This window comes from Equus quagga, chromosome 10 (assembly GCF_021613505.1).
Source record: "Equus quagga isolate Etosha38 chromosome 10, UCLA_HA_Equagga_1.0, whole genome shotgun sequence".
In the NCBI taxonomy this organism is placed as follows: Eukaryota; Metazoa; Chordata; class Mammalia; order Perissodactyla; family Equidae; genus Equus; species Equus quagga.
This window is the reverse complement of record NC_060276.1, coordinates 59704919-59731327: the sequence shown is the minus strand read 5'-3', so window position 1 is coordinate 59731327 and position 26409 is coordinate 59704919.

Sequence of the window (26409 nt, the reverse complement as noted above, 5' to 3'; positions counted from 1 at the left end):
CTATACAATATAGCATAGGTGTGCATTAGGCTCTACCACCTAGGTTTATGAAAGTACACTGTATGATGTTTGCACAATGATAAAATCACCTAATGACTCATTTCTGAGGACATACCCGTGTCTTTAAGCAATGCATAAGTATTTATTATTTTGAGTTGACAGTTTTTTCTTTCAATATTTTGAATACATAGTCCCACTATTTCCTGGCCTGTAAAGTTTCTGCTAAAAGATATGCTAATAGTCTTCTGAGGGCTCCCTTGTACTTGATGAGTCATTTTTTCTTGCTGCTTTCAACATTTTCTCTTTGTCTTTGACTTTTGACATTTTATATGTCAAAAGTGACATAATATGTCTAGGTGTAGCCCTTTTGGGGTTCAACCTGCTTGGGTCCTTTGGACCTCATGAATCTGCATGTCCATTTCTTTACCCAAATTTGGGAAGATTTCAGCCATTATTACTTCAAATATACTTTCTGTCTCTTTCCTTTTCTCTTTTTTTCTGGGATTCACATAATGTATACATGTTTCTGTTGATGTTAACCCATAAATCCCATATGCTTTCTTCACTCATTCTCATTCTTTTTTCTTTTTGCTTCTCTGAATGGATAATTAAAAATGACCTATTTTTTATTTTACTGATATTTTTTCTTCTGTCTGGTTGAGTCTGTTGTTGAAGGGGTCTATTGAATTCTTCAGGTCTGTTTAATTTTTTTGATTGTTTCTATTCATTTGTTGAACTTATTTTTTTAACACATCGTGTGTCTAATTTTGCATAGTTGTCTGTGTGTTCTTGTAGTCCACTGAATTTCTTTGAGAGAATTATTCTGAATTCTTTGTTAGACACTTCATAAATCTCCAGTGCCAGGAGCTTTATTAGCTTCTTTGGTGGTGTTATGTTTATGCTATTCTTTGAGATCGTTGATTAATTTTGGTAGTATCTGTACATTTCATTAAGTGGTCTCCTTTTTCAGAATTTACAGTTTCACTTTGGCAGGAAAAGACCTTCACCAGTAAGCTCAGGTTAGGATACTGGATGAGTCAATTGGTGGTGTCCAGGGGCAGGTAGGGATTTATACTCGGGTCTCTAGTTGGGTGAGGCCACTGCCTATGCTCTGAAGTCAGGAGGGCGTGCTGGCTCAGCTCAATACTTGGGTGAGCAAGTTGACTGGGCTGCGTATTCAAGCAAGGCCCCTGAGTGAGCTCCTTGACCAAATAATACTGCTGATTCTCCGCGGTCCAGTAGGGCCACTAGCTTGGCTCTACAATCACCTCTGGTCAGGTAAGGTCACAGTCTGTGTTCCCTGGAAATGTGTTGTCAGTGGTTGGACTTTGCAAGTGGGCTTCAGGCTGAGTTCCACACTGCTCCTGGTTGTGTGAGGTCTTAGGTTATGCTCCTCAATGGATGGTGCTGCTGGCTGGACTTTTTGTTCAGACAGAGATGCAAGCAGGACTTTGTGGGCAAACAGGTCCTCAGGCTGTATTCTGTGATCAAGCAGGGCTGCATGCTGTGACTCAAAATTTGCTCAGGCTGCAGGTTGGGCTTTGTGATCAGGTAGGCCACTGTCTGATTTGCTGTTGGGTAAAATTGCTGGCCATGATCCCTTGTTGAATGGAGATACAGGCTATGTGTACTCCACAACTGAGCATGGTGAGTGGCTCAACTCCCTACCTGCATGAGGATGCAGGCTGTGTTCAGCAATTGAGAAGTCCTACAGGCTGTGTTCTGCTATGTGATGGAACTACAGGCTGGGCTCCACAGCTGATCAGTACTGTAGGCTGGGCTCCAAAGCTGCCCAGTGTCACTGTTCAGGCTCTCTGGCTATGTGGGAACAGAGTCTACAATTAACATTTGGGCTGAACTGCTGACTTGAATCCCTTCTCAAGTAAGTATGTAAGATGGGCTCAATGGCTCCCCAGGTTAACTAACTATGCTGTCTGTGCATGACTGGAGGCTATACTCAGCAGTCAGGTAGGGCTGCAAACATGCTTGTCTGCCAAGTAGGGGCTGTAGAATGGTTTTCATAGCTAGTATGGTTTTTTGGCTGGGGACCCAAGTCAGGCAGTACTGCCAACTGAGCTCCCTGGCCAGATGGGGCAACTGACTTAGCTCTGCACATAGCAGAGCTGCTGGCTGGGGTCTTTGTTTGGGTGCTGCTTTAAGCAGAAATGTAATCTGCCAAGATCTGAGCCCTGCTTACTTTTAGTCTCACCCTCCTTCTCCATCTCTATCTGATCCCCAGTGGTCAAACCCCACAAATTCCCACAGCGATCCCCATGAGGAGAGAGCTGAGTGGATTTCCCAGGAAGCATCCCACAGTAATGAAGGAGCTGGATGTCCAACTTAAACTCTCTTTTTTTCCCAGTGGAGAAACCATAGGTGTGTGGGAGGGAACCTCATGGTATGACACTGTGTCAGCCTGAGGGAAAGGTGAAGAGATCAGAGTGTAGCTCCTCCTCTTACCCTTCTAATGTAGTCATTCTTGGTTTCTGCGATCCAAGGATGTGCTTTACCTCACTCCTGTGTTTTTGTATTTTCACAATGGTGTCTTGTCTATAAATAGTTGCTAGTTGGTCTTCTGGTGAGACAGACTGAAACAGAGAATGACTTATGTCACGATCTTGATGATACTTGATGATGATGATGATTGAGATGTCTCTGAATCTTTTAAAACTAATCTTACAAAAACTCAACTCCCCTTGAGAGAGCACCTATTTTAGTCTTTGGACTATTATTTTTGAATAATATTTTTAATTCAAATCATGGGAGAGATTATGAAAATTGTTAGAGCTTATTAATGATGTTTATGGTGGATGAGATATAATTCTGTATACAGTGCATCTGAGACTATCCTCTGCTCCTCTGTTGAAATTATTTGGCTGTGCACATAAAAAATCAACAAACTCCACATTTGAAAACGAACTGTATGAAAAATTCTTTCATCCAATTGGGCTCTTAATTAACAACTTTTTTCAAGTGAGATACCTTATGAAGATCCTCAAAGTAAGAAAATACTCATTTCCCCTTACAAAAAATTATTTATTTCAGTCATATGTCAATATTAGTGGGGCTGAGGTTGGGAATGGGTGAGTTTTGATTATAGATAACAGTAAATGGAGGGAAATACTTACAAGCATACCACTTTATGTCTGCCTAATATGGTGGTTTGCATTATATTTGACCAATAGATGTGTCCTCTCAAAGAAAGTAAATACAAATGTTTATGAGGAAACTAAGGCTCAGTGTGGTGAGGTGACTAGAGTGTTTGCTAATGTGTCCCAAATATAGCAGAAAATGATTAAATGCAAGGTGAGTATTCAGTAGAAAATGATGATTAAATTTAAGGCTTGAAGAAATTCTTTTTCAGAAAAAGAAATAGGGTACTAAGAAAAGCTCATGGGGCAGAATGTTCCCAATCATTATCTTGAAAAGAAAATGAGCCCCCTAAACTCTGGATATAGAATGAAATGGACAATTGTTTATGTATGTATGTATCTATCTATCTCATTATCTATCTATCACCTATCATCATCTAATTTATCTGTTAGCCTTCCTCACTAGATAGTGAGATCTGTCAGACCAAGGATGATCACTTTGTCCCTAGCACCAAACTGGCCAGAGTAGATTCTTAAAAAATAATGACTGCATGAATCAACTAAAGTCAGTCATAATTTTTATAAGATTTAGGTCTTATATTTTAGCACTGTCAACAAGGTATTAGGCCTTCTCAATGCCTTTTCACTCCTAGGTTTCCTGCTTATATTTAGCTTACTTCAAAACACACAATATAGTACTTCACTAAAGTCAAGTATTTTATGCAGAATTCTCTGATTATTCTTATGTCTAAACTCAGTCTCTAAATTCTAATCATTTGCCTCATAAATAAGTAGCTGAACTTCTTGTCCTGACTCATCAATTGCAACAAGATACTTATCAATGAAACTTTAAGATTTTCTTCTCCCATGCCCTGAACTTCGGCACTTTCTCAGCCTGAGCCCACATTCAACTCCTCCTTAATGGCCCTTTCAGAGAACAGGCTGATCTCAGGCTAAAACTTTCTCTGATCCATCACATCATACTTCCTCCACCTGTTAATCCCATCATACCACTTCCCCACACTCAGTTCTTTCTAGCCTTGCTTATTCATCTCTATAAAAGTCCCTTCCTGCCTAACTTTGAGATGCTTTCAGATCTCATAGTCAGAGCGTTCTCTCTATTGCAATAGTTCTCCATCTTTCTATTACAGTAGCCTCTCCCCCATTGCAATAATAATTTTGAATACTGTGTCGTCTTATCTGAGACTAAAATTTGTTTTTATTTGCCAATACCATACACAGCAGAGTCTAGTAGATGATATATCATAACACATACATACAGAATGAAATTGCAATAGAAGTAAGGAAGACAAATGCTTTCACTGCACTTGTCTTTTCCAAGTATCCTTATTGTATCCAACAAAACAAAACAAATACAAAGACAAAAATCAGAGTAATTGCATCTATTTATTTCTAATCAATTGGCCAAATCACATTCATCTTATCCCTTTAAAGTTCCTTAAAATATTCCAGGATCTCTAGGAAATTTTTTGGAGATTCCTATCATTGTTTCTTAAAATTCATCACACTTTGACTTATATGACTGTTACATATAAACACCTTTTTTCTTCCTGACTATACCAGTAATTCTTTGATAGTAGGTCAGTGCCTCTGTCATTTTGGGGTCAAAGGCAGTATTGCATACTTTATGAAAGAGAAAACTCTGCAGTCACACTAACGGGTTCAAATCCTGCCTCCCACATTTGATAGCTGTATGACCTTAGACAAGTTATTTAAATTTTCCAAGTATCAGTTTCCTCATATGGGGATGATAATAATAGTATTTCCCTAACGAGGTTGTATGAAATGAAGAAATATGTGTAATAGTATGCATGAAGTGTTTACCACAGCATCTGGCAGATAGTAAATACTTGATAAATATTAGCTTTTATTATTTTTACCATGATATGTAAGCTAACAGACTTTTAGAAAATCTACAGTCAATAAATGGTTTAGTATGGTATAACTAGGCTTTGCTATCACCATTAGTCTTGCCTTTCATAGTGCATGAACACAAAAAGTAAAAAGATTATGGGTCTCAAATGAAGTAAAGCTTTTATAACACTCGATTTAAGCCGTTGTCCGTCAGATGATTATATAACACCTGCCCCTCCGTGAAGAAGTATCTGACAACAACAATCATGAGGAGTATTTTATAGATGCATGAATAAGTAAAGAAGAAACATCTTGATTTTATAGAAAGTGTTTTGGGGTGGTTTTTATATTTAATAACATAAATAGATAACATACCATAAATTAGAATAGCACAAAAATCTGTCTGAAACTAGCCTCAATCAAAAATTTTCCATTATTAGATTGTCACCTCCTGGAAGGCGACTTCTTTGTATCCTGTGTATGTTCTTTATATCTTACTTCATATTACAAAACACCTAGCAAAATGACTGTCACAAAAAATTCCCCAAAAATGTTCGGCAGAAAGAAAAATAGTGAACATTTGTTAGTCTGCCCACAATCTCTCAGTTTTTCTAGGAACAGCAACCATTATCCCACCCAATCTCCTGCTTAGATTCATTCCTTTTAAATTTGTGTCTCGAACGGGTGATACCACCTTCTTTTTTTTTTTTTTTCGGAGGAAGATTAGCCCTGAGCTAACATCCGCCACCAATCCTCCTCTTTTTGCTGAGGAAGACTGGCTTGAGCTAACATCCATGCCCATCTTCCTCTACTTTATATGTGGGATGCCTACCATAGCATGGCTTTTTCCAAGCGGTGCTATGTCTGCACCCAGGATCTGAACTGGCAAACCCCGGGCTGAGAAGCAGAATGTGCGAACTTAACCATTGTGCCACCGGGCAGGCCCCAAGATGCCACTTTCTTACAGACTCTTTTTTATAGCTATAATCGTTAGTCCAAAAGGGTATATCACCTTAGCTGTGCCAAACAGATTGGTTCCCTAGAAATTTTCAAAATAGAGCTTCTTTGAGTTGAGTTTCTCTTATTTGCAATCAAGAGCCCTGACCAATACTGGAACTTGTTGTCTAATCTAATACAAGTGCCCTCGTTGTGTTCACTGAAAATTTGCTTTACATAAATACATTTCAAAACACAATATATATTTTTCTGTACATTGTAGTATATGACTTTCATTACACTGTGGATGGGGTACCATATCCTATTTGCATGTTTAGGCAAAACTAATAGCATAAGACACTTCTAATTTCTGTTTTAGATGAGTTAATACGATAGGATTTGCAAATGGTCCCATAAACTTTTTCTTCTAATGTTCCTTTTGTAAGCAATTCCCCCGGCCAAGAACTTACAGACTCAATCTGGTTAACCAAAAAAGTATGTATATACTTTGAAAATATGAGTCAATAACTTTTTCAAAATTGTGATTTTGATGCATTTAGAAATTTGGAAAATAATTTGATAAATATAACCAGGCTAAAGTTTTTTTTAAAAAGTTTGGGAATGATTTGATACAGTATTCTGAAATATAGCATGTGATAAAACATTTTTTCAGGATACACATAATGTTAGTAAACTATAAGAAGGATTCAGTTGTATTTTGCTTCAACTGATACCCATTTTCTAGAGTGCAGTACTTTCAAGAGAAGCAAGAAGTTGGCAAAAAAAAAATGGAATCAATAGAAATAACCAGATCCTGTTCAATCTTTGAAGCCTGGTTACAGTGGTACTGATGCTGATGTAGACGATCTTCTGAGCTTCACTCTTGGAATATTTGGGCTGTACTTTCTTTTGAAGCTTAAGGCATGAAAACCTTTACAGAAATTCCAGTTACAAACTCAAACATTGTGTATTGATTTTGTCATTAAGTCTAGGCATTTGAGGCCACGTCAGCTTTAGATTGCAGTCCTCGATGATGGAGCAGGTTGACCTTTTGTGGCAAATTAACCTTTTCTTGCCCCTGTGGAGCATCAAAACAAAGCAAAAATGGATAACAATTGATAATGCTCACATTTTGGATACTTCACCTGAATAATAAATTATCTTAGCTTCCTAGGAAGAACATGAATGCAAGACAGGAAAACAAATCTATATAACAAGCAGGTTCGCATAAATACTTATATTTAATTCAAAAATCAGAATTATATTGTAATTTATTTTCTTCTTTTTAATACTCTCTTATACATTTGGCTTCAATATGCTGAGAAAACATGGACCACTCATCGTCTCATGCATTTTTCTGGGAAAAGAGCTACAGAATGGACTATGCCTGTAGTGCCCAAACTTGTCAGAACAGTGGAACCACCTCAGAAACTTAAAAATGCAGATACCTGGGGTCCACTCCTGGAGATTTTGCTTCAGAAGATCTGGGACAAGCTCCAAAATCTTTATTTTTCACATACTTCATAGGTGATACTACTCATCAGTCAGGTTTTGGAATCAAAGGAGTAAACCAAGTTTAAGGTCTATTTTAACCCCACATATTCTGTAAGACTATAAAATTTTAAATCAAAAGTTATTTAATCCCTAGTAAGTATCACTCCTGATTTCTATAATTAATTATTAGGACTACCTTTCTTCCATCCTTCCTTCCTTCATTCCTTTTTTCAAATCTATTCAAATAGAGTAGCTGATTCAGTTGGTTGCCTACCAAGTACCCAATTTCCCTTTCTTTTGTGTTAGCAAAATCCTAATTTTGTGCCAATGTCTATTCACTAAATAGTGATTAGTCTAAACCAATCATATTAGACTTATTCTAGAATTTGCCACAGATTGGTTGGTGGGATGCTATATTAATCAGAACTTGAGGGTAAATCTGGTGGAGGGCTTCAGGGAAAGGTTGTTTTGCTCTTAGAGCATGGAAGAAAGAGTTTGGCTCCCTTTGGCTGGGTATTATCCTATCTGTATGTGAAGACTGGAATTGTGACTGCCATCTTGTCATTATGAGGTGAACTAAGCTAACACAGTACCGAGGAGAGAATGGCAAGATGAAAGCTTCTGAGTCTCTGATACTATCATTGTGTAGCTAAATTAACCAACTCTGGAAATATCCTTCCTCTGGATTTCCTATGTGAGGTAATAAATCCTTTTGTTGATGTTGTTAAACTTATTTCAGTTGTAGTAACCATAATGATTCTTAAGAACAGTATCCTGGAATCTTGGCAACATTTTTTTATAGTCGTTTCCATATCTCTAATAAATGGCAAAGTTTCTATTATGTGAGTCTTTAACATGGTGTGTACCTCTGTATTAGTTTCCTCTGACTACCATAACAATTTACCACAAAATTGGTAGCCTACAACAACAGTAATTTATTATTTCACAGTTCTTGAGACTAGAAGTATAAATAAATGGCAGACCTACACTCACTCTGGACTCTAAGGAAGAATCTGTTTCTTGCCTCTCTCTGGTCTTGGGCTTTTCTTTGTTGGGAGGTTTTTGATTATTCACTGAATCTCCTTACTTGTTATTGGTCTGTTCAGATTTTCTATTTCTCCCTGTTTCAGTCTTGGTAGGTTGTGTGTTTCTATAATTTATCCATTTTACCTAGATTATCCAATTTTTGGTATAAAATTGTTCATGTAATTCTCTCGTAGTCCTTTTTATTCTTGTGGCATCAGTGGAAACATCGACTCATATTTGTGATTTTAGTTATTCAAATCATCTTTTTTCTTCACTAATATAGTTGTTTGTTAATTTTGTTGATTTTTTAAAAAAAATAACTCAGTTTTATTGATTTTATTGCTTCTCTATTCCCTATTTCATCTATCTCTGTTCTAATCTTTATTATTTTCTCCTTTATTCTAATTTTGGTTTAGTTGTCTCTTCTTCTAGTTCCTTAAATTTAGATTGTTGATTTGAAATCTTCCTTCTGTTTAATATAAATATTTACACCTCTGAACTTCCCCCAACACTGATTTTACTGCAATGCCCAAGTTTTGGTATGTTATGTTTTCACTTTAAATTGTCTCAAGGTATTTTCTAATTTCTTTGTGACTTATTTGACCAGTTTGTTGTTTAAGTGCACTGATTACTTTCCACATATTTCTGTATTCTCCAGTTTTTCCTGTGCTATTGATTTCTAACTTTATTCCATTGTGATTAGAAAAAGGATATTTTTGATTGTTTCAATCTTCTTGAGTTTGTTAATTTTTTGGCCTAACATGTGATCTATCCTGCAGAATGATGCATGTACACTTGAGAGGAATATATATTCTGCCCTCATTGGGGAGAGTATTCTGTATATGTCTGTTTGGTCCAATTGGGCTATGGTGACTGTCTAATCCTCTATTTACTTATTGATCTTCTGTCTGGTTGTTCTATCAATTATTGAAAGTGGAATATTGAAGTCTCCTACTACTATTATTATGTTACTTTCTATTTATCCCTTCAATTCTGTCATTGTTTCTTTATTTAGGAGTTCTGATGTTTGGTGTTTATGTTTATAATTGTTATATCTTCTTGATTAATTGGCATGCTTATCATTACATAATGTCCTTCTTTGTCTCTTTTAACAACTTTTGACTGAAAGTATTTTGTCTTATGTTAATATAGTCATTCCTGCTTTCCTTTTGTTATATTTGCATAAAATATTTTTCCATTCTTCACTTTCAATTTATATGTGTCCTTAGATCTAAAGTGACAGCATATTGTAGACAGCATATAGTTTCCCTCTCTTTTTTATCCATTCAACCAATCTATGTATTTAATATATTTACATTGAAAGTATTACTGATAGAAAAGGATTTATTATTGACATTTCGTTAATTGTTTTCTGTATGTCTTATAGCTTTCTTGTCCCTCCCTTCCTCTCTTAATGTCTTCCTCTACTTTTGATTGATATTTTTATAGTGACATGCTTTGATTTCCTTCTCATTTCCTTTTGTGTATATTCTATAAATATTTTCTTTGTGGTTACTATGCAACTACATATGATATCTTAAAGTTATAGCATTCTATTTTAAAATGATAAGTTAATTCAATTTTATCTTATTATCAATTGCGTAGAAAAGCTATAGTCCTTTATGGCTTCACCCCTTCTCTCTGATCAAGTTGTCTGTTGAACTCATCTAGTAATTTTGCTGTTGAGTTATTGTATTTTTCAGCCCCAGAATTTCCATTTGGTTCTTTTTATGGTTTTTATCTTTTTGTTGATATTCTAATTTTGTTAATGCATTGTTTTTCTGATTTCATTTAGTTGTCTTTCCACATTCTGTTTTAGCCACTTGAGCATCTTTTGACAGTTTTGAAAAATTCTTTTTTCATGCAACTCATAGATCTGTGTTTCTTTTCTGTTGTTTGCTGAATGTTTATTTCTTTGATTGGGCTATGCTTCTCAATTTCCTTGTATGTCTTGTAATGTTTAGTGGCATTTTGCATTTGAAAAAACTACCACAATGCTATACATCATATGCCATCATGCAAATGCAAATTAAAACAACAAAGAGATATCAGTACACACCTATTAGAATGTCCAAAATCTAGAACACTGAAAATACCAAATGATGGTGAGGATATGGAGTAACAGAAGCACTCATGCATTACACGTGGGAATGCAAAATATTACAACTTTGGAAGAGAGTTTTGCGGTTTCTTATAAAACTAAACATATTCAGCATATCATCCAGAAATTGTACTCCTTGGTATTTAGTCAAAGGAGTTAAAAACTTAGTGTCCACATAAAAACCTTGACACAGATGTTTATAGCAACTTTATTAATAATTGCCAATGCTTGGGAGCAACTAAGATGCCCTTCAGTAGGTAAATGGGTAAACTGTGATATATCCAGACAATGGAATATCATTCAATGCTGAAAAGAAATGAGCTATCAAGGCATGAAAAGACATAGAAGAACCTTAAATTCAACTTATTAAATAATATAAGCCAAGCTAAAAAGTCTACATACTGTTTGATGTCAACTACATGGCATTCTGGAAAAAACAAAACTATGGAGACAATATAAAGATCAGTCATTGCTGTGGTGTCGGGGACAGAGATGAATAGACAGAATACAGAGGATTTTTTGAGCAGTGAAAACATTTTGTATGAATTATAATGAATATATATTGCTATAGGTGTGTTCAAACCCATAGAAGATACAACACAAAGAGTCAACCAAAAGGTCAACTAAGAACTTTAGGTGATTATGAAGTGCCAATGTAGATTCACCCTTGCTAAATAATTTACCACTCTCGTGAGTGAAGTTGATAACAGGGTAGGCTATACATGTGTGAAACAAGGGGCGTATGGGCAATCTCTCTACCTTCCTCTTTATTTTGTTATAAACCTAAAAGTGCTCTAAAAATAAACTATTAAAAAAAAAACTCCACACATTTCACAGTCTTTGCAAACTGTCATCCTGCAGTGAAAGACCTTCACCAATCAGCTGGGCTGGAGATTCTAAGACCTCTCAAATCATTTCTGATGTGTTGCTCCCCCGTGTCTGCTTGCAGAACTGCAGTTGTAATGCACTGCATGCTCTCCTCCCTTTCCAGTAGTTCTTAAACATTGGTGCTGGTTAGTCAGTGCTCTGAGTGAGGCAAAGGAGAAAGCAACCCTCAGCCAATCCAGAGCATTGACACATGGTCCACTCTTTTTCACTTTGAAAGAGGAGCCTCAGTGTGGGCAGGTTTTTCCAGTTGCCCAACATTATGCCATATAGGGTGAGGGTCATGGGTGAGTGCACTGGATGCTGTGAATTTTATTTCTTTTGTTGCAATTCTTTCTTGGTTTTACAGTAGCCGGGATCCCAAAGGTTCTTTACTAGTCTCTATAGTTTTCACAGAGATATTCTGTCCCTATGTTGTTAACTTGGTGTCTCTTTGGGAGAAGGAGAGCTTGTAGCTTCATATTCTGCCATCTTGCTGATGTCACCTACTCTCAGAATGTTTTGAAGCTTCTGTAGAAATTTAGGGAAAGACTGGAAAACACCACTGCACTTAAGTTTTGAATATTCTGAGTTTTGGCTATCTATGGAACACTTTGTCAGGAAATCCTGAATGTTGATCTAGGATTTTTTTGACAAGAATGTGATCCTTACTCTTTTAAGTATTGTGACAGAGGTAGTATGATGTACTGGGAATTCTATTGCACTAGAACTAAGGAGACATGATTTCTACAACTATGTTTCCTTAGATAATCTTGGACAGGTCACATTCTTTCTGGGCCAGAGAAGACTGTAGTGGACTTTAAAATCTGCTAGATTAGAACTTGAATCTAGTTTACTCTCTTGGGAAGTGTGTGGATTTGAACAAGGTTCTAAGCTTCTTTTCACTCCAGCATTATTTATTATTATCCTTTAATAATTTTACATGGAGTAAAAGTGATATTTTTGAGTGCACAATCCTACGTATTTTGTTACATGTATAGATTCATGCAATACCTACCATAATCAGGATACAGAAGAATTCCATTATCCTCCCAAATCTCCCTCATGCTGCCCCTTTGCATTCAATTCCTTCCCCTATAACTATTTCTGGGCAACTACTGATCTGTTTGTTCTCTGTCATTTTCGTTTTGCCTTTTCCAGAAAGTCATGTAAATGAAATCACTTGGTAAATAACCTGTTGAGACTGGCTTCTTTTACTAGGCATAAAACATCCGTGATTCATCTATGCCATTGACATATATCAATGATCCATTTCATTTCACTGCTGAGTGATATTCTACTGTATGGATGTACATACAAGTTTGTTATTCCCTCACCCTTTGAAAGACAGTTAAGTTTCTTTTAGCTTTCAGAAATTATGAACAGAGCTGCTATAAATATTCTTGTACAAGTTTTTGTGTGAAAATAACTTTTTATTTTTCTAGGTTAAATGATTAGAATGAGATTACTGAATCATAAAGTAGGTGAATTTTAGCTTCCTTCAAATATTCAAACTATTTTTGTAGAGCAGATGTACCCTATGGCATTTCAATCAGGAATGCATAAAAGTTCCAATTGCTCCTAATCTGTATCAACACTTAGTATTATCAGTTTTATTTTTACATTTTAACCATTGTAGTACATGTGTAGGAGCATCTTAAATTGATTTTTGTTTGCATTTACCAATAGCTAATGATATTTAGCATATTTTATGTGTTTATTTGCTATCTGTATATCGTCTTTGGTGAAATATCTATTAAAATATTTTGATCATGTTTTAAATTAGGTTATTTATTTTCTAACTGTTGTGCTTTGGATGTATTCTGAATACAATGTTTTTATCAGATATTTATCAAGTGTATGCTTAGCAAATATTTCCTCCCAGTCTGAGGCTTATCTTCTCATCCTCTTAAAAGTATTCTTTTCTCAGAGGAAACATTATTTTTGATGGATCTAAATTTATCATGTTTTTTCATCTATAGATTTTGCTTTGGAGTCATATCTAATATCACTTTGACTACCCCTTGATGTGAAGTTTAGCTTGCAGTTGATTCTTTTGCATATAGTCAATCAATTGTTCCAAAATAATCTACTGAAGAAACAATCTTTACTAAATTGCACTTATGTCTTTGTAAAACATCAGCTGGCCATATTTGTTTATGTCTAGTTCTGGACTGTTTACTCAGTTCTATTTATCTATATGTCTATTACTTCACCAACACCATGCTCTCTTGATTACTGTAGCTTTATAGTAAGTTAAAATTGGGTACTCCGATCCATTCAAATTTATTCTTCTTTTTCCAAAATTGTTTTGGCTATTCTAATTCTTTGCTTTCCCACATAAATTTTACAGTTATTCTATACCTATGAAACATTTTTCTTGGATTTTGATTGAAATTATATTAAACCTATACATATATTTGGAAAAAATTAAAACGTTAAATATATTGATTTTGATAATTCGTCCATATCCATGATATATCTCTCCATTTAAATAAGTCATTTTTGATATCTCTCATCAGCTTTTTATAGTCTTCTTTAAACAAGTCCTACAAATCTTTTATTGGATTTCTGCCTAAGAATTTCATTTCTGTAGGAGCTATTATTTAATAAATGGGATTGTGTGTTTTTTAAATAGCTTGTAATTTTTTATTACTATGAGAATATGATTGATTAGTATAGGATTGTGTCTTTGGATCCTGCAATCTTGCCAAAGTTTCTTATCAGTTATATGAGCTTTTTTATACATTATTTGGGATTTCTATGTATGTCTGTACATTTCTTTTCCTCCTTTTATTTACCTTATTGCACTCGCAAGGACTTCTAGTACTGTGTTGGATATGAGAGATGAGATTGGACATCCTAGTCTTATATAATGTTAGTTTTTTTAAATTTGTTCTTTTGCTTGCTTTATAGAGGTTCTTTTTAAGATCAAGGAAGTTCCCTTCTAGAGCTAGTTTTCTGAGAATGTTTATCATAAACACAAGTTGAATTTTTTCAAATTCTGTTTTGTCATGTATTGATATGACCATATGGTTTTTCTTCTTTAGCCTATTAAAATGATTAATTACATTGACTTTTTTTCTTAAATAGACTTTATTTTTTAGAGCAGTTTTGGGTTCATAACAAAATTGAACAGAAAATAGAGGGTTTCCACATACTCCTTGCTCCCCCCCCCACAACCTCTCATCTCCCAATAGTGCACACTACAGTGCTACATTTGTTAGAATCAATGAACCTACATTAACATGTTATTACCCAATGTCCATAATTTACATTAGGGTTCACAGTTGGTGTTTCACATTCTGTGGATTTTGATAAATGAATAATGACATGTATTCACCATTATAGAATTGAACAGAATAGATTCACTGCCCTAAAAGTCTTCTGTGCTCTGCCAGTTAATCCCTCTCTCCCCTATAGTGGGAATCATACAATATGTAAACTTTTCATATTGGCTTTTTTCACTTAATATATATTTAAAAGACATGGAGATCTTTTCATGGCTTAAAATCACCTTTCATTTTTAGCTCTGAATAAGATCCCATTGTCTGGATGTGCCACAGTTTATCCATTCACCTACTGAAGGACATCTTGGTTGCTTCCAACTTTTGGTAATTACTATAAATAAACCAGCTATAAACTTCCATGTGCAGTTTTTTGCGTAGGCACAAAATTTCAGCCCATTTGAGTATATACCAAGGACTGTAATTGCTGAATCAAATGGTAAAAATATGTTTAATTTTGTAAGAAACTGTGAAAATGTCTTCCAAAGTGAATGCACCATTTTGAATTCCCACTAACATTGAATAAGACTTCCTGTTGCTCCGCATTCAAATCAGCATTTGGTGTTATCAATGTGTTGAATTTGGGGGCATTCTGATGGATGTGTAGTGGAATCTCACTATTATTTTAATTTGCAATATCCTAGTGATATATTATGTTGAACATCTTTTCATGTGCTTATTTTCCATTTGTATATCTTCTTTGATGAGGTGTCTATCCTGGTCTTTGTCTCGTTTTTTAAATAGCTTGTTCATTTTCTTATTTTTGGTTTTAAACCTTCTTTCTAATTTTGAATAACATTCATTTGTCAGATCTCTCTTTTGCAAATACGTTCTCCCAGTCTGTGGCTTGTCTTCTCGTTTTCTTGGCTTTGTCTTTTGTAAAGTAGACGTTTTTAATTTTAATGAAGTCCATTTTATCAGTTATTTCTTTCATGGATCATGCTTTTGATGCATCTAAGTAGTCATCACCCTATTCAAAGTTATCTAGGTTTTCACTTACGTTATTTTCTAGAAGTTTAATAGTTTTGCAATTTTTACATTTAGGTCTAGGAATCAATTTAAGTTAACTTTTGTGAAGAGTGTTAAGTCTATGTCTAGACTCAGTTTCTTGAATGAAGATATACAGTTCTTTCAGTACCATTTTCTGAGGTTATTTTTTGCTATTGTGTTACCTTTCCTCCTTTGCCAAGTTCAGTCAACTATATTCATGTGGGTCTATTTCTGGGCTCTCTATTTTGTTCCTTTGATTTATTTGACTATTCTTTTGTCAACACCACACTATCTTGATTCTTGAAGTGTTGTAGTAAGTTTTTATATATAGTAGTGCCAATCTTCATACGTTGTGGTTTTTTCTTCATTACTGAGTTGGATGTTCTGTGTGTTTTGACGCTCTATATAAAATTTTAGAAAAAATTTGTCAATATCCACAAAATAACTTGCCAGAATTTTAATTGGGATTGCATTGAATCTATAGCTGAGTTTGGGAAGAATTGATATCTTGACAATATTGACTCTTTTTATTCAGAATTATGGAATGTCTCTCCATTTATTTAGGTTTTTTTATTTCTTTCATCAGAGTTTTGTAGTTTTTCTCATGAAGATTTTATATATATATTTTTAGATTTATGCCTAAGTATTTCATTCTTTGGGTGCAAATGTAAATCGTAATGTGTTTTTCATTTGTTCATTGCTGGTACAAAAGAAAGTGATTGATTTTTTGCATATTAACCTTATATCCTGAAACCTTGCTATAATCACTTAATAGTTCCATGCGTTTTTTGTTGATTCTTTGAAATTGTCTGTGTAGACCATCATGTGACTGTCTTCTCCTAGTTTGGTGAAAGTCTTTATCATGAATGGATGTTGGATTTTATCAAATGCTTTTTCTGCGCCTATTGATGTGATCATATGTTTTTCATTTTACTCTGTTGATATCGTGGGTTATATTCATTGATTTTTGAATGTTGACCTAGCCTTGAATACTAGGATAAATCTCTCTTTGTTGTGGGGTATAATTCATTTTATACATTGATGAATTTTATTTACTAATATTTTGTTAAGGATTTTGGCATCTACTTTCCTGAGAGATACAGATCTGCAGGGTTTTTCTCTTTTTTTGGTAATTTCTTTGATTTTGGTATTAGGGTAATGCTGGCCTCATAGAATGAATCAGGAAGTATAGCCTGTGATTTTATTTTTTGGAAGATACTGTAGAGAATTGATATAATTTCTTTCTTAAATGTTTGGTAGAATTCACCAGTGAATCTGAATCTGGTGCTTTCAGTTATCGAAGGTAATTAATTATTGATTCAATTTCTTTAATATATATATATAGGCCTATTTAGATTATCTTTTTCTTGTTGTTTGAGTTAGGCAGACTGTGCCTGTCAAGGAATTCGTTCATTTTATCTGGGTTATTAAATTTATGGGCATAGGGTTGTTCATAGTATTCGCTTATTATTCTCTTGATGTTCAAGGATTCTGTCACTTTTATTTTTGAAGTTAATAATTTGTGTCCTCCCTCTTTTTTTCTTAGTTAGCATGGCTAGAGGCTAATTGATTTGATTGGTGTTTTCAAAGAACCAGTTTTGTGATTTAACAATTTTCCTCAGTGCTTTCCTGTTTTTCGTTTTATTGATCCTGTGCTAAATTTTTTTAAATTTCTTTTCTTCTGTGAACTTTGGATTTACTATCCTCCTCTTTTTCTAGTTTCCTAAGGTAGAAGCTTGGATTATTGATTTTAGGTCTTTCTTCATTTCTAACACATGTATTCAATACTAGATATTTTGCTCTAAGCACTGCTTTTGCTGCATCCCACTCATTTTGATAACTTGCGTTTTAATTTTTATTTTATTCAAAATATTTAAATATCTCTTGAGACTTTTGTTTGGCCCATGTGTTATTTAAGAATGTGTTGTTTAATTTCCAAGTACTTTAAGGGCTCTCCTGCTATCTTTCTGTTATTAGTTTCTAGTTTAATTCTATTATGTTATGGGAGTTGACTTTAGATATATTATTTTAAATTTATTGTTTTATGACCCAAAATATGGTCTATTTTGGTGAATATTCCATAAGCTGAGAAAATTGCATATTCTGCTGCTGTTGGATAAATTATTCACCACAAATCAATCATATTCAATTTGATTACTCTTCAGTTCAGTTATTGCTTATCTATTTTCTGCCTGCTGGATCAGTTAGTAACTGAAAGACAGGTGCTGAAGCCACCAACTACAATAGTGGATATATTTATTTCCTCTCTTGGTTCTATCAAATTTTGCCTCATGTAATTTGATTCTCATTTGATAGGTGTATGTATGTTTAGAACTGTTATGTCTTCTTGGAGAACTCACCTTTTTATCATTGTTTTATGCCCCTTTTGTCACTGACATCTTTCCTTACTCTGAAGTCTTCTTTGTCTGAAATTAATATAGCTACCCCTAATTTCTTTTGATTAGTATTAGCAAGGTGTATTTTTCTCTATTACTTTACTTTTAATCTACCTGTGCCTTTATGTTTAAAGTGAATTTCTAGTGAACAATATATACATGGGTCTTGTTTTTGAATCAACCCTGACAGTCTCTGTACTTTAATTGATTTATTGTGTTCATTGACATTTAAAGTGATCATTGATATCTACCATATGAATGTATTAATATTTACTGTATTTACTAAGGTTTTCTATTTCATGGAGTTTTTTTGTTTCTTCTTACAAATCTTCCATTTCTTTCTCCCTACTCTGCATTAAATGAAGCATATTTTATACTTCCATTTCCCCTCCTCTTTTGAATATCAGTTATACATATTTTTATATTCCGTTTCTAGTGGTCACTCTCAAGTTTTCAATATACCTTTACAATAAACCCACTTTCAAATAACATTATATCACCTCACATCTGATACAAGTACCTTATAATGACAAAGTATTTCTAATTCCTCCTCATTCCTTGTATCATTGCTATTATTCATTTCACTTATACTTCACTTATACATGAACATAAATAAATACATATATATTTGAGTACACAATTACCATTATTATTTTAAACAATTTTCTGTTTGATAAATTAAGAAAGATATGTTTTTATTTTATTTTCATTTATTCATTCTCTAATGATCTTCTTTTCATTATGTAGATTTGAATTTCTGACCTACATAATTTCCCTTCTAACTGAAGAACTTCTTTTAACATTTCTTGCAAGGCAAGTCTACTGGCAACATATTCTCTCAATTTTTGTTTGTCTAAGAAAGTTTTTTTCTCCTCACTTTTTAAGGATAATTTTGCAAGGTACAGAATTCTAGGGTCTTAGATTTTTTCCTCTTAATACTTTATTTCACACCAGTGTTTTTTTGTTTGCATGACTTTTGAGGATAAGTCAAATGTAATTTTTATCTTTGGTCGTCTATAGATAAGGTTCCCTCCCAGCTTCTTTCAAAGTTTTTTTTTTATATTTGATTTTCTGCAGTTTGAATATGATATGCCTAGGCGTAGTTTTCAGCATTTATCCTGTTTAGTGTTTCTTGAGCTTCCTCTAACTGTTGTTTTCTGTCTAACATCTATTTTGGGATGTTCTTAGTCATTATTACTTTAAATATTTCTTCCATTCCTTTCTTTCTTTTCTACTTCATATTCCCATTAAGTGTATGTTACACCTTTTGAAGTTGTCCCACACTCCTTGATACTCTGTTCTTTTTTTTTTCAGTCTCCATTTTGCTTTTAATTTTTAGAAGTGCCTATTGCCATATCCCAAAACTTACAGGTTTTTTATTCAGGTCTCTCTAGTCTACAAATGAAACCATCAAAAACATTATTTACTGTTTTTGATCTTTAGCATTTATTTTTGGTTCTTTTTCAGGATTTCCATCTTTCTACTTATATTGCTCATCTGCCCATGTGTGTTGTCTACTTTTCCATCAGAGTAATCAGCATATTAATCAGATTTGTTTTCAATTACTGGTCTGATAATTCCAACATCCCTGTCATAGCTGTGTCTGGTTCTGACGCTTGCTATGTCTCATTTTTGTTTTTGATCATGCCTTATAAATTTTTGTTGGAAGTTGGACAGAATGCATTAGGTAGAAAAAACTAAAGTAAATAGTCCTTAATAATGTAGTGATAATGTGTGGTGGAAGGGGAAGTCTCCTATTGTCTTATGATTAGGTGTCAGTCTTTTGAGTACATGGACTTTGAACCTCATAGTACTTCTCAATTATTTTCCCATCTTAGATAGGCAAAATGGCTAGAGAGGGTTGGATTTGATTATTTCCTTTCCCACTGGATGGTTAGGCTCTCATAATACCACAGCAGGTTAGAGTCTGTAAAATAGAACTCTCTCATGTATTTCAAAATGGTTACTTCTCCCCTCTCAACAAGAAACATGAGGAGACTCTTATATAATTTTCACTTTGACAACCTATTATATCTCCTGAGGTAAAACTCACAGAATTGTGGGAGCCTCCTTATGACTGAGACCACCTGAGATTTTTAACTATCAGATTTGTCCATACTGAGCCTCCAGTTATTTGTCAATTACAGTTCAGGTTTCCCTACCCCAGTACTGATTCCTGAAGATATTTCTGGTCATGGTTTTCTGCTCTGGTAATTTGTGATTCTCAGTATTTGTGTGACTGTCTCTCCAATTTTGAGGGCATTGGTTTGTCCTGTCACCTCACTTCTCTGATGGACTCAAGAAGAGTTGTTGATTTTTTCAGTTTATTTGGCTTTTTACTTGTTGTTAGAATGAAGTTGCAATTTCTAAGCTCATTACATGCTGGATCAGAAAAGTGGAATCCTATTAATAATTTCTTCAAATATTGAAAAAGTCTTGCCATAAACCCCACTTGATAGTGGGGTCTCCCGCTTTTTACATATTGTTGAATTTGATATTCTTATCTTTTTGTTGAGAATTTTTAGACCTATATTTGTAAGGGATATTCATCTGTAATTTTCCCTTCTTTTCAAACTGTCTGATTTTGGTATCAGGGCAATATTGACCTCATAAATGAGGTGCCAAAAGTTTTCTTCCCTTCTATTTTATTGAAAAGACTGTGTGGAATTAGTATTATTTCTTCTTTACAGTTTTGGTGGAAAGTATCATTGAAACAATATTGGAATGGAGATTTCTGCTTTTGAGAAGTTTTTAGCTATATATTCAATTTTTAATAGATATAAGACAATTGAGGTTATCTTTTGGGTAGTTTATACATTTCAGGGAATTGGTCTATTTCACCAATTTGTCAAGTTGTGCAATTTATGCATGTAGTGTTTTTCTTAATGCTTTATTATTATTCTTGTAATGTTTGTGTGATCTTAAGTGATAGTTGTTCCTGTATTTCTAATATTGTAGTTTCTCTCCTTGTTTTTTCTTCATCAGTATTTATAGATGTTTATCAGTTCAAATGATCTTTTTAAAAACAAATTTCTAAAAAATGTAAATAGTTATATCAACATGTAAAAGGGAGAAGAGTAAAAGTATAGTTTTTGTAAGCAATCAAAGTTAAATTGTTACCAGAATAAAACAGACTTTTGCATCTATAAGTTGTTTTATGGAAACCATAAAACAAAAATTTATAATAGATATCAAAAGATAAAGAAAAGGGAGTAAAAGCATGCCACTATAAACATCATGAATTTATAAATAGAAGCAAGCAAGAAAGAAAAGAATGGAACTACAAAATAGCCAGAAAACAATTAGTAAGATGACATTAGTAAGTCCTTGCTCATTAATAATTACTGTAAATGTAATTGATTGAATGTTCCAACCAAAAGATTCAGAGTAGCTGAAGGGATAGGAAAAACAAGCCCAACAATATGCTCCCTACAAGAGATTCACTTCAGATTCAAGGACACGCATAGGCTTAAAGTAAAAGGATGGCAAAATATTCCGTGTAAGTGGAAACCAAAGGAGAACAAGGATAGTTAAACTTATATCAGACAAAATAGACTTTAAGCCAAAAATGGTAACAAGAGATGAAGATGGTCATTATATGATGGTAAAGGGGTCAATTCATCAAAAAAAAAATAACAATCATAGATAAATATGCACACAGTATTGGAGGATCTAAACATATTCAGTAAGTAGTAACAGTTCTGAAGGGAGAAATAAAAAGCAATACAACCATAGTAGGGGGTTTTAATAACTCTTTTTCAACAACAGATAAATCATCCAGACAGAAAGTCAACAAGGAAACATTGTGTTTGAACCATACTTTAGACCAAATGGAGCTAACAGATGATATATACAGAATGTTCCATGAAATAGCAACAGAATATACATTCTCTCAAGCACACAAGGAATATTCTTCAGGATAGATCAAATGGTAAGTTACAAATAAGTCAGCAAATTTAAGAAGAGGGAAATCATACCAAGTATCTTTCCCAACCAAAGCAATATGAAGCTAGAAATCAATAACAGGAGGAAAACTGGAAAATTCAAAAAAATGTGAAAATTAATAAACAAGCTCCCAAACAACCCGTGGGTCAAAGAAGAGACCAAAATGGATATTAAAAAATGAAACTGGAAGCACAGCAGATCAAAACCTACATGGTGCTGCAAAAGCAGTTCTAGGACAGAAGTTCATAGTGATAAATGCCTACATTAAGAAACAAAAAGATCTCAAATAACAGCATCAATTTACATCACAAAAAATTAGAAAAAGAAGAACAAGCTATGCCCAAAGTTAGCAGAAAAAGTGAAATAACAAAAATCGGAGCAGAAAAAAATAAAATATACTCCATAAAAACATAGAAAAGATAAATGAAAGTAAAGGTTGTTTTTGAAAAGGTGAACAAAATTAACAAAACATTAGCTAGACTATCAGAAAAACTGAAAGGACTCAAATAAAATCACAGATGAAAGAGGAAACATTACAATTGATATCACAAAAATACAAAGGCTCATTAAAGATTACTCTGAACAATTATAAGCCAACAAAATATAAAACCAGGAAGAAATTGATAAAATTCCTAGAAAAATATAACCTAACAAGACTGAACAATGAAGAAATAGAAAATCTGACCAGGCCAATATTAAGCAAGGAGGTTGAAGTAATGAAAGACCTCTCAACAAAGAAAGGCTCAGTACCAGATGGTTTCAGTGGAGAATTCTACCTAACATTTAAGAAAGAATTAAGGCCAATTTTTCCCAAACTATTCCAAAATATAAAAGAGGAGGAGCACTCTCAAACTAAATTTATGAGTTCAGCATTACCCTGATACCAAAGCCAGATAAGGATACTAAAAAATTACAAATTACTATCCTTGATAAACATAGATACAAAAATTCTCAACAAAACATTAACATACATAAAACAGCTGCAGTTCTATACAGTAATAACTAAACATTTGAAAAGTAAATAAAACTATCCCATTCACAATAACATCAAAAACAATAAAATGTTTAATAAATATAACCAAAGAGGTGAAAGGTCTGTACACTGAAAAGTATAAGACTTGGATGAAGGCAATTGAAGAAGACACAAACGAATAGAAAGATATCCCATGTTCCTGGATTGGAAGAATTAATATTTTTAAATTGTCCGTTTTACTCAAAGCCATCTACAGATTCAATGCAACTTTTGTCAAAAATCCAATGGCATTTTTGTCAGAAGTAGAAAAAACAGTCTTAAAAATTGTATGCAGCTGCAAAAGACCCTAAATGGCCAAAGCATCACGCTTCCTGAATTCAAACTATGCTACAAAGCTATGGTATACACAGCAGTGTGGTACAGGCGTACAAATAGACATGTAGACCAATAGAATAGAATTTAGAATCCAGAGATAAACATTTTCATACACATTCTATTAACATCTGTCAAAGGAGCCAATAATACTCAATGGGGAAAGGATAGTCTCTTTGGTAAATGGTTCTGGGAAAGCTGGATAGCCACATGCAGAAAACTGAAAGTGGACCCTTATACCACTCATAAAAAATCAACCTGGAATCAGTTAAAGACTTAAACTTATGACCTGAAACCGTAAAAGTCTTGGAAGAAAACATAGAGACAAAGCTCCTTAACATTGGTCTTGGCAGTGATTTCCTGGATATGACATCCAAAGCACAAGCAACAAAAGCAAAATAAATAAGTGAGGCCACATCAAACTAAAAGCTTCTGCACAGCAAAAGAAACAATCACCAAAATGAAAAGAGAACCTGCAGATTGGAAGAAAATATTTGCAAGTTATATATCTGGTAAGGGGTGAGTATAGAAAATATATAAAGAGATACAACTCTATATCAAAAAAGCTGGCAAGTTGATTTAAAAATGGCATAAGAATTGAAAAGACAGTTTTCCAGAGGAGACATACAGATGGTCAACAGGTACTTGAAAAGGTGCTCAAAATCGCTAATCATCAGGGAACTGCAAATCAAAACCACAATGAGATATCATCTCACACCTGTTACAATGACGATTATCAAAAAGACAAGCAGTAAGTCTTGGTGAAGATGTAGAGAAAAGAGAACCATTGTACACTGTTGGTGAGAATGCAAATTGATACTGTCACTATGGAAAATAGTATGTATGTTTCTCAAAAAATTAAAAATAGATCTACCATATGATACAGCAATCTCACTTCTGGGTATATATTCAGCTAATTGAAATCAGGATCTTGTACAGATATCTGCAGTCCCGTGTTTATTGCAGCATTACTGACAATAGTTAAAACACAGAAACAACCTAAGCTTCTGTAAATGGATGAATGGATAAAGAATAATGAAATTATTCAGCTGTGGGAAAGAATGAAATTCTGCCATTTGCAACAGCTTGGATGAACCTTGAGGGTATTATGCAAGGTGAAATAAGTCAGACAGAGAAACACAAATACTGTATGATAGTATATGTAGAATCTAAAAAAGTCAAATACAAAAACAGACGGTAGAATGATGGTTACCAGGGACTGAAGGGTGGGAGAAATGGGGAGATATTGGTCAAAGGGTACAAGCTTCCAGCTAAGATTAACAAGTTTGAGGATTTTCTGTACAGCATTGTGATTATAACTAAAAATACTGTATCAAATACTTTAATGTTGTTAAGAGAGTATATCATAAACTCATCACAAAAAAGAAATAGTAACTATGTGATGGGATGGAGATGGTAGCTAATAGTATGGTGGTAATCATTTTACAGTTATAAATGTATCAAATCAATACATTCTATCCTTTAAACTTACACAATATTATGTTGTCAACTATATTACAATAAAACCGAAAAAAATAAACTCATAAAACAAAAAATAAGCTTCTGGTTTCACTGATTTTCTTTATTGTTTTCTTGTTTTTAATTTTATTGATTTCAGCTCTCATCTTTATTAAGTCATTTTATTTTATATTGTTGCTTGATTTAGGCTTATTTTGATCTTATTTTTTCTCATTTTCTAAGGCAGAAACTTAGATTGTGGATTTGAGACTTACCTTCTGTACTAATGTATCCATTTACTGCTTTACATTTTCTTACAGTGACTTTTCAGGTGCATTCCACAAATTTTAATGTTCTATTTTCATTTTTGCTCAATTCAGCCTATCCAATGAACTTAAATTTTAACTATTGTGTTTCTGTTTCAAAAACGTCATTTGGTTAATTTTATATCTTCTGTATCTCTGCTGAGTTTTTATTACTCGACTTGTTCAAGTGTGTTTCCTCCCTCTCCTTAGAGCCTGCTTCTAATGGCTGCTTGAATTATGTTACAATAAATGTGATATTTTGACAACTAGTGACTGTAGTCTTCTGATTGTATTTTCCCTTTTTAGATGTTGAGATTTTAATTCTTTGTGTGTTGCATAGTTTTTATTATATCTTAGACATTTTCAATATTATGCTATATTACTGAGTTTTATTTAAGTACTATGCATGTCTATTTTTACTTTTTAGTAGGATATTAATTTGGTTAGGTTCAGGCTGCAAGTCCCTAGCCTCCATCTCCTGGCTGTATTTTCAATGTCAGTTCAGTTTTCAAAGCTTTTTATACCTAACCACCACATCTGTTCCATAAGTGCTCAATGCAGCCAATCTGGGACCTGAATGGTGGTATATTCTCTAGTTCAGTTCTTATAACTTTGATATTTTTTTGAGTAACAGTCTTGTATGCTTAGCTTGTGAACGAGCACAGTAGTTCATACACAAATTTATGGCATCACTTTATTAAGCGCTCATCTCCATGATCTCCTGAAAGTTTCTAGCTCTTAGCGATCCCTCTTACTTTTCTTTTGACTTTTAATTAGGGGCTTCACTATCCCTACCATGCTACACACCTGTGGTAACTGCGTCTCTCTTTGAGTCTAAGCTGTGAGAGAAAAATTTCAGTGGGAATTGCCCACATTCTCTTGGGATTACAGTTTCTCTGGCCTTAGGGATTAGCTACATTTTCTTACCTTTGGAATTTTAGGCACCTGGCTCACCACTGCTGCAATCAATATTACTTACATCCTGGGATTTGCTGGGAGTTTGGGCAGGAGAGAACAGAAAATAAAAAACAAATCACTAAAAGGATGGATTTCTACCGTCTATGACCCATAGAGTATCCCTTTCTTGATTCTTGGGCTAGAAATAGAGTAGTTCTTTAGGAGCTCTTTCTGTCTCAGTTCTATGTTTCAGATTGCCTTTGAGTTCAAGCTGGGAGATACCAAAGAAGGAAAAATAGAGCAAAGTCTTTGCTTGCTCAGTGGTACCTCAAGTCATAGTTTTCATTTACTCATCCAACTGCTATCATTTACTTTCAGTCTTCAATGACCTGCTGAAC